Genomic DNA, 13,154 nt, shown 5'->3' on the forward strand with positions numbered 1-13,154 from the left:
CTCTGGTGTCTTCCCTGGGCAGTGCAGCTCAGCACCTTTCAGACATGCTCCGCAGTCTCCAAAGGCTAGAGCGGACAAAGCCTAGGCAAGGCCTCCGGGACACGGCCGGGGCCTCTGAGTCCATCGCGGACACCGTCTGGGCAGCGCCGGGCTCCCGCCTGGCCCGGGTCTGGCGGCGCGCCCGGGCATCAGGCCGGCAGGCGCCTATCCCGCCAGCCGCCAGCAGGGGGCGCCCTTCGATCCGCTGGGCTCGCGCGGGCGCGGGGGGGCGGCGCTGCGCTGCGCGGCGCTGCGCTCCAGCCGGGACCCGGCCGGGGCCGCTGGATGCCGCGTCTCCGCTCCTGCTGCCTGCCGGGCGGGCTCCGGCGGCCGGTGAGTACCGGGCGGCCCCACAGCGGAGAGCCGGGCCCGGGAGGGTGGCGCGGTGGGCTCGGCCCGGCCGGCGGGGCCCGTGCGTTCCTGCTCCTCCCCTGTCCCCTGGAAGCGGCGGCCCGGACTCCAGGCTCTGTCCCTGGCGGCGCCGCGGGGCTGGACAGCTCGGGTGGGGGCCGATCCGGAGCGGCGGGCAGGGAAGGCGCGGGGCCCGTGCTGGCAGGCTGGGCGCCGGAGGCAGGATAGGGTGGCCTGCGGCTTGGGAGGACTGAAGGTTTAAAGGACCCAGGTGGCCCAGAGCTGCGGGATGAGGGCTGCAGCCTCGGGACCTGGTCGGGGGCATCCCTGGGCTAGGCCCGAGACCCCCAGATGAAACGAGCGGGTGAGGCACTGAGGAAGACAGTGGGGAGAGCGAGCACCTCCGCCGAGTCCTTTATCCCTGCCAGCGGCCTTCACCCTTTCACTGCCAGGCCGACAGCGGGCCCCTCTCAAAGGAGCAGCTGCTAGACAGCTGGCAAAACAATGGAGACCCTGCTTCCCGGACTCCCCCCGCTCTTGGGACAGATGACGGTGGGGTGGGCGAATGCCAGGCTAGGGGGACTGGCAGTGTAGGCTGCCCGGAGTAACTGGTTGCCCACTTCGCCTTTCCCTGCAGGGGGTGGGGTGTGTGTGGGAAGGCAGGGCAGCCTGCCCCAGGCCTCTGGGAGCGAGCACGGACGCCCCGCCCTGCGAACCTGCCGTGCCAGTTGTTTCGCCAATGGAAGGGGAGGCGGCAGGGTCAGGTGCCCCCGCCCCTCCCCGTGCAAGAGGCACGCAGGTTGGTACCCAGCGTGACCCAAGGGGTGGGTCACACTCCTGGAAGAGATAAGGCCTGCAGGGCCATACCCCAGGTCGGGGCTTTGGAGTGGGGGTGTTGCCCTTTGGCAAGGCACATGTGTCCTCCTGATTAGCTGGGAAGGCTGCCGCCAGAATGAGCTAGAGGTGGCTGGAGGTGGGAAGGGAAGGCAGCCAACTTATTTTTGTACTCATTTTGCCTGGCCTCTCCGCCAACCAGGCGTGTGTTTGTCAGCCTGTGTGTGGGGAAGGCAGGGAGGCATTTCCTGGAGGGGGCTCTGCTGTCTAGGGTCTTCCTGCCGTTTAGGTAGTCCTCCAGAGGGTAGAGTTGGGATCCTTTCCCACTTCATCTCACTGATGCCCGGGCTTGTTTGGGTAGGTTGTCTTTGCCCCTCTGTGTTCCTGACAGCTCTGTGCTGAGGAGGCCCTAAAGGTGCCCCTGTGGTACAGTTGAGGGAGCTCGTGGGGGCTAAGTTTACCCCGGGACCACAAGCAGGCCACCCTAGCAGGATGATGAATCAGGCTGTCCTGGCTTATGCTCACCAAATCTGGAGGCTTTTTCTTGAGCAGGTTGGTGTCCCGTTGCCATGGCAATAGGCCTGGATAAACTGTGCTCCCACCCTTTCTGGTTCTGGGGCTACTTTCTATTTGGGGATGTTGAAAGTTGCTCTCCTGAGGTCTCCGGCTTCCTGACAGGCCTTGTTGGCTCTTGTCAAAGGCCCGCCACCTCCTCAGCTTCCCCTCCATCCTTTTGTGATGAGGCTTTCCAGGAAACATCTTCCTGGTTGTTGGACATGACTTGGTTGGTTATATATAGCCTTGGGTGGAGGTGTGCTGGGCTATCTGGAATTGAGGGTACTTGGAGTGGGGCCTCAATTCCAGGAAAACAATGGCTTTGGGATGAGCTGTTGTGTTGCAGGCTTAGGGAACAGAGGAAAGGTTGTAGGCAGGGGAAGAGGAGGAAAGGTCACAGGCTGCAGACACTTCCTTTGAGAGCTTGGACTTTGGATGCCAGCTATGGCATCTCTGAGTGTCACGTTTGTTTGCTCTCTCCTGGCCTGGCTCAGGTCCCAGGTGGTGTGTCTGAGGGCTTCTTCCTCGGAAGCCCTCATCACATAGATGGTTCCCTTCCTAACTCCAGGGCAGTCTGGGCGAACTGCCTAGACCCCTTTAACGACCTTGCTGGGGGCTGCTGACCGAAGGGAGCATGCGTCTTCCAAACCTGGGCCCCAACAGTCTAGGGCTCCCCGGGAGTAGGTGTCTGTGGGTGCGGCAGAATGGGGCTTACGTGAAAAGGGAATCCACCCTGCTGGGGTGGAGGCGCCGGGACTCCACCTGAAGCCTTCATCCAGACATAGTGTGTCAAAGGCTTGGAGGGCAGCAGGGCTGGGTTTGCCCTGGAGTGGGCATCCCAGACGGGAAGCGGAGCGTCAGCGTGAGTGGGCCCTCCTCCGGAGGGGAAAGCTGAGGGGCTGGGGGAGCCACTGTCTCCACTGACAGGTTCTCACGGGTCTCAGGACCTGCTGAGCGAAGTTTTAGTGCCTTGGGTTGGGTCCTGGGTGCTTTGAGACCTGGATACCCCGTTGGAGTCCAGTCAGCATTTTCTGTCCCCACCCTAGCTCTACTGAGTCTTTTTTATTTTATTTTTTAAGCCATTTTTCAGGGGTAGCCAGAATTAGAGGGTAGAGAGCAGTAGAGTTTGGAACTAGAGTGACTGGCGGGGTGGTGACCCTCCAGGTCTTCCGCTTGCTTCACCTCCCTTCCCTCTGTGGAAGCAGGAATTGAACGGCTTGTACATGATCCACAGTCCCTTGACATTTCTGTTTAGAGAAACGGGTTTTAAGTTGTCAAGTGATGATTTTTACAGGGTTCTAGGGTGGGTTTCTCGTTGCCAGGTACTTCATCATTTCTGGCTAGGAAAGAATATATATACATATATATATGTATATATATATATAACATATATGTATATATGTATATAAAATTATCTGGTATTCGGAGAGATGTTGGTATTGGGTTCAAGGTCACACAGCAAGTTGGAGGCAGAGAGGGATTCGAACCCGAATTTTGTAGTAGAGCAGAATTTTCCTCAGGGGGAGCTTTGGGGCCAAGTCTGTGCTGTCAAGCCCCTGAAGATTTTACGGTTAGAAGACCCGAGGCTGCAGAGGAGATGCCACCTGCTCAAGGTCACACAGAAGGGGCGGGTGGCCTGCAGAGCAGTGGCCGGACTGGACTATGGGCTGGGGTGCGGGCAGGAGGCTCTGGAGGCCGAGATGACACTTGCAAAGGCAGGGCTGGGCCTCGGGCCTTCTGGGTCCTCCTGGGCCCGCAGCTTTCTCCGTGCGGTGGGAGTGGACTCCTCAGTAGCCAGGGGCTGCCGTGCGGGCCACTGGCGTGGAAACTGCCGAGAGCCGAGCCCCGGGGCTGCTGGGCTGCTCTGGGCGGACGGGCTGATGTCATGTGAGAAGCCTGCACACCTGGAGCCCAGATAAGCTCCGTGTGACCTGGCAGTGAGTCACGCGGCGCTGCGGAGCTCAGCAGAACCTGGGCGGGTGCGGCGGGCGAGGGCCAGGTCAGCCTGCGCGACCCTGCATGGCGCTGCGCCTCGCACGCAGGACTGGGAGAGGGGCCGCGGGCTGGGGGGAACCGCGGCTCCGGAGGTCAGAGGCCAAGCCACCGAGGCCGGGCCCCCTCGGGAAGGCATTTCCTTTGTATTTATTTATGAGTGCGGGGTGGGGTGGGGGCTGGGTGACTGACCTAAGGATCCATCCGTGGCCGCTAAAGCTATAGTGGTTTCCATTTCCTGGGGTTTCTGCTTTGCCCGCGGCAGGATGGCCCCTGTAAGTCTGTCCTGAAGCTGCAGAAATCGCTGGAAGTTTTTGAAGCCAGGAAAGCAAGCCTAATACTGTCCATGGCAGCGGGTTGCTCACGACCTTGTCAGGACTCCCTTTTTCAGTTTTTGAAATGGCCACCCTCCCCACCTCTGACTCTAGGGTCAGACCTTTGTTCTTTGGTGCAGCGATGGCTCCCAAACCCAGGCCTGTCACAGGTGCCAAGCCCAACCCTTCTCCGCTGAGCTATATGACTAGCTCTGCAGAACTTTTAAAGGCTTGTTATAAGGATATAGAGAGAGTTACGTTGAAACACACTTTTTATGTTATGTAGAAAATAGGGAATGCAGAAAAGTCGAAGAAAAGTTGCACAAAATTCCACTCAATTCCCTCGACCATAAGCAGACACACGCACCTACCAGCTGAATAGTCACACTGTAAAAAATTATAACATGGGCTAAAAAAATGGCCCAGCTGGTAAAGGTTCTTGCTGCCAAGCCTGATGATTTGAGTTCGACTCCTGGATAGAACTGACTCCTGCAAGTTGTCCTCTGATGCCCACAGTGGGGCTGCAGGGAGTATGCCCATACACACAGACATAAATAAATAAAATGTAATAAAAATTAAAATCATATATATATCACAAATCTGTTTCAAAATCTGTATTTACACCTCAAAACATACATACCCCCCCATGAACACGCAAATAAAATATATAATAGACATGTGTACATTCAGGTACACATACATACGTACACATGTTATAATTTTTTAGAACATGGGCCTGGGGATTGGGCTCAGCAGTTACGAGCACTGTCTGCTCTTCCAGAGGACCCAGGTTCAGTTCTTAACACTCATATGGAGATTCATAACCTTCTAGAACTCCAGTCCTAAGGAGCCAGTGCCTCTATGTGCAACAGGCATACAAGCAGTGCCTGCAGGTACGTTCAAGCGAAACGCTTGTGCACATTGTAGACCAGGCTGGCCTTAAACTCACAGAGACCCACCTGCTTTTGCCTCCCCAAGTGCTGGGGTTACAGGTGTGCTCCACCATACCTGGCAACAACTTGCTTTTTTCAAAAATTAACAGTATAAAGTTTTTCCAGTTAGTACACAGATGTAACTTCCCTTTCAGTCTGGGGAATTGAAACCGAGGGCCTTGTGGTAGGCGAGCACTCTAACGCTGAGTTATACCCACAGTCTCTACCTCATTCTTCTCAATAACTTCCTAGCTATTTTATGATTTAGCAGTTTTCCTGTGATACGCATTTAGGCGTCTAGCTTTGCTATTATAAACAAAGCCACAAAAGATTAGTTATGTTTGTTGTGTGAAATATCTGTAGATGACCCACAAGTAGAACTGACCAGGTAGGGGCGGGAGAGGTGGCCCTGCGGTTAAGAGCCCTTGCCGCTCTTCCAGCGAACCCAAGTTCAGTTCTGCGCAGCGCATTAACCACTGTAACAACAGCTCCAAGGGACTGGACATCCTTTTCTGGCTTTTCACGTACCTGCACACACATGGCGTTAATCAAGGAAGCACATGCATACACACAAAATTTTCAAAATCTAAAAAAAAAAAAAAAAAAAAAAAAATTGTGGCTAAAAAAAAAACAAAAAACCCAAACATGTATATAAGTAATTCCATAGGCATTACCCACTTGTCCTACTAGAAAATTGTGCCAGGGCTTTCTCTCACAGTATGTACACTAAAATTGAATGATCCAGGGCTTGGCAAGGTTTCTGTGCAAGGGTAAAATACGAGTTCATGAAGCAGCTCCTGTTTTTATAATAAAAGCATCCTGACCTTTTTGGTGCTCAAAAAGAAAGAAATTAAGAGGCAGTGAGGTGAGTCTTGCCTCCAAGCCTGGTGACCTGAGTTCTGAGTCTGATCCCTGGAGCTCACCTAGGGAAGTGAGAGAAGTGACTCCTCTGACCTCCAGCTGTGCACATCTGCCCCCAGAGTAAAGAAATGTCATTTAAAAGTTTTGAAAAGAAGCCGTGTCAGTTGGTACTTCCATGAGTATATATGAGAGTCTGTGTTTCCCTAACTGATGTTGCTCTTGAAGCGTTTCTATTATACTACTAAGTAAAAAATAGTATGTGCTTGTGTCACACCTCTGTGACTATTGTGAAAGCCAAGTTGCTCATCTTGTTTGCTATTTATGTTTCTGCATCTGTGAATTTCCCATATATATATATATATATATATATATATATATATATATATGCATGTGAGTGTGTGTGTGTATATATATATATATATTTTTTTTTTTTTCTTTCCCCAGACATGGTTTCTGTGTGTAGCCTTGGCTGTCCTGGACTCACTTTGTAGATCAGGCTGGCCTCAAACTCTGCCTCTCTGAGTGCTGGGGTTAAAGGCGTGTGCTACCACACCTGTCTGTCCATCTATATTCTTAGCAGTAGCTATGGAGGGCTGTGGACTCAAGCTAGTACACCTACCCAGCCATGTGCTCACTGGCTCACCTTCACACCTTTGGGCTTTACTGCCCAGGTACAAAGGTCTAAAGCCAAGCAGTGGTGGCACATGCCTTTAACCCCAGCACTTGGCAGGCAAGGGCAGATGGAGCTCTGTGAGTTCAAGGCCAGCCTGGCCTACAAAGCAAGTTCCAGGAAAGCCCGATCTACACAGAGAATCCCTGTCTTGAAAAACCAAACTACAACAACAAGCCAAAACAAAACAGAAAAACAACAAAGGCCTAGACTTAATTTAGATACACATGTGAATCTGTTTAGGGGGAAGTGCAAGCTATGACACACATGTGGAAGTTGGAGGACAACTTTGTAGGGTTAATTCTTTCCTTCTACCCCCACATGAGTTCTGGGGAAAATTCAAGTCATCAGGCTTGAATTTCAGATGGCAGGTGCCCTTAGCTGTTGGACAGTTTTGGTAGCCCTTTGGTATTATTCTTTTGTTTATTTGTTTGTTTGTTTGAGACAGGTTTCTCTCTGTAGTCATGGCTATCCTGGACTTGCTTTGTAGGACTAGGATGGCCTCCAACTCACAGAGACCTACCTGTCTCTGCCTCCCTGAGTTCGGGAATTACAGGCATGTGCCAATGCGCCCGGCTTCCTTTGATGCCATTCTTGAGCGCTTCCTGCATGGCTGGGCATTGTAAGAAGATCTGCATGTATACCTAATATATTAAGTGGTATCTATACTGTTTGATTCCATTCCTTTTGTGGTAAGTACTGTCATTCTTTCCACTTTACAGAGGAGGGGAAGGGAGCATTCAGTGTCCCTAAGTGACTTACCCCCAGCAGCATGGGCATTAACTCTTTGTTCCCACGTCCTTATCTGACAGCCAAAACCTGAGATCTCTACTAGGTTTATTTACTTTTTTATATCATTTGCATTTAGCAGGGACTTGGTACACATGTTATTTCCAACATCTTATCACAGAGATGGGCAAACTCAGAAAGGGTAAAGAACTTTACAGCTACCCTGGCTCCCAGATTGTCATTTCTCATCCTTGCTTTGTTACATCTATGAAATGATATGAACAATTTGACAGATCCCAAAGTAAATTCAAGCTACCAGTATGCCCTACTCTGAATCCTGTAGTGCATATTTATTAACCAGAAATTACTATTTGTTTACAGGGATTGTTTTCTTTCTCTGAGACAGGGTTTCACCATGTAGCTCTGGCTGTTCTGGAACTCACTCTGTAGACCCAGCTGGCTTTGAACTTAGAGATCAACATTCCTCTGCTTCCCAAGTGCTGGGATCAATGGTGTGTGCCACTGTGCCCAGCAGGTTTCTTCTTCTCCTCCTCCTTCCGTCCTTCTTTTCTTTTCCTTTTTTTTTTTTTTCAGTAAATATTTAAGCTCAAACAAATGCACCTTTCTTACCGCACACTATCTGATAACAATTGACAAGTGCATAAACTTGTCAGCTCCTACCTTTATGCTATGAACATACATGGCTTGATCATCACTCCAGAAAGTCCCCTCTTGCCCTTTCTCATATATTCCTGACCTCTAGTCCCCAAGGATAACCATTGCTCTGGCTTTTCTCACCATAGATTAGTGATGCTTGCAATAAATAGAATCATACCACCAGGTATAGAGGTGAATGCCTGTAACCCCAGCACTCATGAGGACCAGAACTTCAAGGTCGTCCTCAGCTACATAGTGAGTTCAAATCCAGCCTGGGTTATATGAGAACCTGTCTTGAAAAAGGAAAAAGAAAAAAAAAAAAAAAAAAAAGAATCCTGTTAATGTGTATGCTTTTGTCAATGGCTTCTTTCCGCTTCTTTCCCTCTTGTTTCAAATATTCCTGGATCCGTTCTTGTTATATGAGGAACGTTTTGTTTTGTGGATATGGATGTTCATTTGAGAGGTTCCTGCCTTGTAGAGGCTGACTGGCCTGAAATGATGAAGCAGCTGAGTTGCTAGATTGTGCTTGGGGACAGGAGGGCCCATGGAACTTAAGTACACACTTACCTTTCCTCCAGTCAAAATTAGGAAAAGCTTCCTGGTCAGGGGAGTTAGAGAAAGAAGTCAGAATGATTACAAGGCTAACGTTGCTGGAAGGAAGGGAGAGGGCAGGAGAGGAAGGGGCAGGGCAGGAGAACTGCAGCCCAGAATGCGGATTAGGAGGTGGTTGCAGAGCGGCTTTTCGTCTGAGGATGGAGCAGCTGGCGAGGACTTGAAGAAGGGGACCCAGCTTTGTAGCAAACTGAGTGAGGCTAAGTGAGGAGTCCAGAGGCAGAGGCAGCTGCAGCTCTCTGGCCAGTTTGGTTCCAGAGCGGGAGGGTGCGGGCAGCCAGGTAGCGGTAGACACATGGCTCGGGAGAGACTTGATCGACTGCCAGGCCTGACCACATGGCACTGGCAATGGGGAAAGGTGGCCCTGTGAGCTGATGATAGTAACAGAACAGGGGTGGTAAGTGACTCACAGCACAGCCTCCGAAGGCCCCAGAGCTTGTTGTGAGAGGAGTGTCTTTGACAGGATGTTAATACCTAACTTGTGTCCACAAGAGAGTTGGACTGTTGGAATTTTAGAGCTGGAAGAGGTCTGGATCATGTAGTTCAACCTTGAGCAAAGCGACAGGCTCAAGGTCCCCTGGAAATCGGTGCCATATCCAGGCCTAGATACAAGATCCTTAACAGTTTTAGTCAGAGCTGTCCCCTGTGGTGCCGGCTGGTCCTCGCTGGTATCGCTTGCAGTGACAGTGAGTGACGAGCTCGTGCTGAGAGGGGTCTGCACGAAATTTCTTCGAAGGGACTTATCCAGATCAAAGATTCTAGAACCCTGAGACTGTTTTCCATTGATAGTGCTCAGCTGTCTGACCTCCAGCAGAGCCAGGATTGGGTAAGGACAGCAGGGTAGACAGCAGGTCTCCCGTGGTTGAGCAGAGCTGAGGTCCCCTCCTTTGTCTCCTCTTAACTCGCTGACACTTTCCCACTGGTGTTCATTTTCTTCTCCAGGTATCCTGGAGCATCTTCTAAGTTAGGCCTTTAGCTTAATGTGGGCAGTGACCAGCCAATGACCCCACAGCCTGGCACAGGCTGGATCTGTGCCTTCTTCCCAGCAGCACCAGGGAGGAGGAGGAGCTATGCCCCTTAGTTGGTAGAGCCAGCTGTCCACATTCGCTCTCCATCAAGTCCAGAGGCAGCTGGCCAAGACTGCTTCTGATTGGTGCTCTCGGGGTCTTATGTTTCCTGTCTTCCAGCTTCCAGGGACTGTTATTTGGAACGGTTAGAAGCTAGCATTTCAGTTTTACCAAGGGGAAACCGAGGCCAGAGGAGCTGGAGAGAGAGCTTAGTTGATAAAGTGCTTGTCCTGTAAGCATGAGGACCTGAGTTTGTTGCGTAGGACTCAGCCGGGTCTACAGAGTGAGTCCAGGACAGCCAAGGCTACACAGAGAAACACAAAGACAAAAACCACTCAAGTGGGTCGTGCTGTAGTACAGGCTGTAATCCCAGAGCTGGGGAGGCAGAGGCAGGTAGATCCCGGGGATTCAGTGACCTGACAACATAGTCTACTCTGTGAGCTTCAGGCTAGTGAACGACCCTGCCTAAGGTTGACCTCTGGTTTCTATATGCACATGCGCAACCACACATATGTGCCAGTGCGCACACAGAGACACCGAGGTCAGAGAGGGAAATGTGTATACGACAACAGCTAAGGAGCTAGTGACCTAACCAGATTTCTGTCTTTTACATTTTATTTATTTAAAAAAAAAGTTATGTTCATTGATGTTTTGCCTGTATGTGTGTCTGTGTGAGGGTGTCAGAAGCCCAGAAACTGGAGTTACAGACCGGTGGGAACTGCCATGTGGTTGCTGGGAATTGAACCCAGCTCCTTTGGAAGAGCCGGTGCTCTTAAAGGCTTAGCCATCTCTCCAGCCCTATAACCAGATTCCTCACTCCTGTGCTACCTTAGTTTGACTTCTTTCCATGTGATAAACACCATGACTGAAAGCAATCTGGGAAGGAAAGGGTTTTCACGGTTCACTGTGAAGGGAAGGCAGGCCAGGAACTCAAGGCAGGAACCTGGAGGCAGGAACTGGAGCAGCCATGGAGGAGGGCTGGGTACTGCTTTCTGTGCATAGCTCATGCAGCCTGCTCATACCACTGGGCCTCCTGCCTAGAGAGGCACTGCCCACAGTGAGGTTGGCCCTCCCTTGTCAGACATTAGTCAAGAAAATGCCGTACAGGTTTGTCTGATGGGGGCAGTTTCTCAAATGATTCTCCTCTTCCCGGATAACTCTAGCTTGTGTCAAGTTGACAAAAAAACTAACCAGGACACATTCTATCACTAGAATTCTCCAGAGATGTATTGGCCATTCCAGAAGCTTTGGAGAATGAACACCTTAAACGAGGTCTGCCTGAAGTGAATTGTGCTCTAACTGTAAAGCACATACCAAGATCTCATTCATTCGTTTTATTTATTTGTTTATTTAGGACAAGGTTTCTCTATGTAGTCTGGCTATCCTGGAGCTTGCTATGTAGACCAGGATAGCCTGGAACACACAGATATCTTTGTGCCTCTGCTGGATCAAAGGTGTGCACCATCATATTCAGCCTTGCAATGGATTTGGGATTTTTTTAAGGTTTTATTTATTTATTATGTTCTGCCTACATGTACACCTGCATGCCGGAAGAGGGCACCAGGTATCATTATAGATGGTTGTGAGTCATCATGGTGTTGCTGGGAACTGAACTTGGAATCTTTGGAAGAACAGCCAGTGCTCTTAACCTCTGAGCCATCTCTCCAGCCTGGATTTTTTTTTTTTTTGAAACAGGGTTTCTCTGTGTAGCCTTGACTCACTTTGTAGACCAGGCTGGCCTTGAACTCACAGAGATCTGCCTGCCTCTGCCTCACCCAGTGCTGGATTCATAGGCATGTATTGGGCCACCTACACAGAGAAACCCTGTCTCAAACAAAATAAAACAAAAAGCCCCACAGAAATACATTTTGTATATATATTTTTTAATCCCAGGTGTGGGATATGGGGCTGCTTCAGATTCCACAGCAGCTGACTGTGATTTGCCTCATGCTCTAGCAGGGGTGTGATTTTCCCAGCTGCAGACAGTTTCTGCAAGTGTGTAACATTGGAAATTCTGTGAACTCTTGAGAGGGTGTAAATGCTAAAGCCCAGAGGACTGTGGCAGGGACTGCTGCTCTTGCTGGTTGCTGGTTGCTATTGTTACAGTTTGTTAAGAGGTCATGCCCCAAGGGTTGAGAAGCCAAAAATTGAATATCCTGATGGCAAAGATAAAACTTGCCTAAGGAACTCAAAGCCCCTAACCAGCAGGAAGTAGTCTAATGATAATTGTGCTCCCTTTCCCATTATTCTTCTTTCTCTCCTACCTAGTGTTGGGGGGGGGGTTGGAAGGGTGGAAAAGGGTAGAAAGGGTAAGGAACCCACAAAGTGTCAAACACCTGCTACAAGATATTTCATATGAAATGGAACAGGTCATTAAACTTAAATTAATCCAGTTTGTCTTTGAAACAAGGTTTCTACTTACTGCCCAGATTTGCCTCAACTTTAAGATCCTGTCTCAGCCTTCCAAGTAGTTAGAATTATAGGTATAGAATTATAGGTATGCCCAAATTAATCTATTTCTTTCGTTTTTAATTGTTATTTATTATTTTATGTGTATGGGTGTTTTGCTTGCATCTACATGTTTGCATCACATATGTACCTCACGGAGGCCAGAAATAGGCCCTGGGTCTCCTGGGACTAGAGTTACACGTTTGTGAGTTGCTGGAAGTAAAACCTGGGCCCTAAAGAGCAATCAGTGCTTTTAACTGCTGAGCCATTTCTCCAGCTTTCTCACCTGATTCCTTTTATCTTTTTTAATAAGACCCCTAGAAAAATATATGTATGTATGTATATGTGTATTAATTTGGATTTTAGTTCTTATAGCTAGAATTGCTTTCGAAGGAAGATCCTCCAGGAACCACATGGATCAGGGTGATTTGTAGAGGGGAAGCAATTAGCTAGTACACAGGGTCCTTCAGAGTTCCTGGTCTTGATGCCTTCCTGGCATTGAAACTTGGTTGGTGGGAGTTGGTCCCTCTCAATGGAATGGGGTACTGGCTTTGGGGGTGGTGGAGAGATAGGAAATGCCTGTTTAGGGCCTGGCAATAGGACATTGCTGGAGGGGGTAAGCTCATAGATTCTCTCTGGAGAATTCAGAGAGAATTCTCTCTGGAATTCAGAGGGGAGGCATTCATGAGAGGGAAAAAAATTACAGTTAATTTCTAATTAGATGGTGTGGCCTACTTCTATTTAGTGTTCCCTGCTGATTAGAACAAGAAAGGCTCTCTGAGCTCTGCCCCCACCCGGTTGTTCTCACTCCTGTCCCCAGATGGGCATGCATGAGAGGTGGGGTGGGTTGGGGCCATAGGTGCTCACATCCTGGAGCTGGGCTTTCCTCTTGCCACAACTCTCTGCCCTAGTCTATATTTAGGTGTTGGTCTGGGGAAAAGGATGTGAGTTTTTCAGGATCCTGTTTATCTAGCCAGCCCCCTCCCCCACCTCACAACTGTCCTGTGTAGAGTCTGGGACTTCCCCTTCCTTCCCTCCCTGCTTTACCCTGGGCACCCTGGGCCTCAGAAAGAACACAGTAGCACTGACACTT

General features: G+C 50.2%; 1 protein-coding gene across 11 annotated transcripts in view; it reads left to right on the forward strand.

Moving 5' to 3' along the window:
* The first annotated feature begins 276 nt into the window (after positions 1-276).
* The window catches only part of Myo18a (myosin XVIIIA), a 103,494-nt gene continuing 90,616 nt past the window's right edge, over positions 277-13,154 (forward strand). For all 11 annotated transcript variants that reach the window (XM_055619909.1, XM_055619910.1, XM_055619916.1 and 8 more), the window contains exon 1: positions 277-372. The gene's annotated coding sequence lies outside the window, so the exon portion shown is untranslated. The remainder of the gene's footprint in view (positions 373-13,154) is intronic.

This window comes from Psammomys obesus, unplaced genomic scaffold, assembly GCF_907164565.1.
Source record: "Psammomys obesus unplaced genomic scaffold, mPsaObe1.curated_primary_1811, whole genome shotgun sequence".
Classification (NCBI taxonomy): Eukaryota; Metazoa; Chordata; class Mammalia; order Rodentia; family Muridae; genus Psammomys; species Psammomys obesus.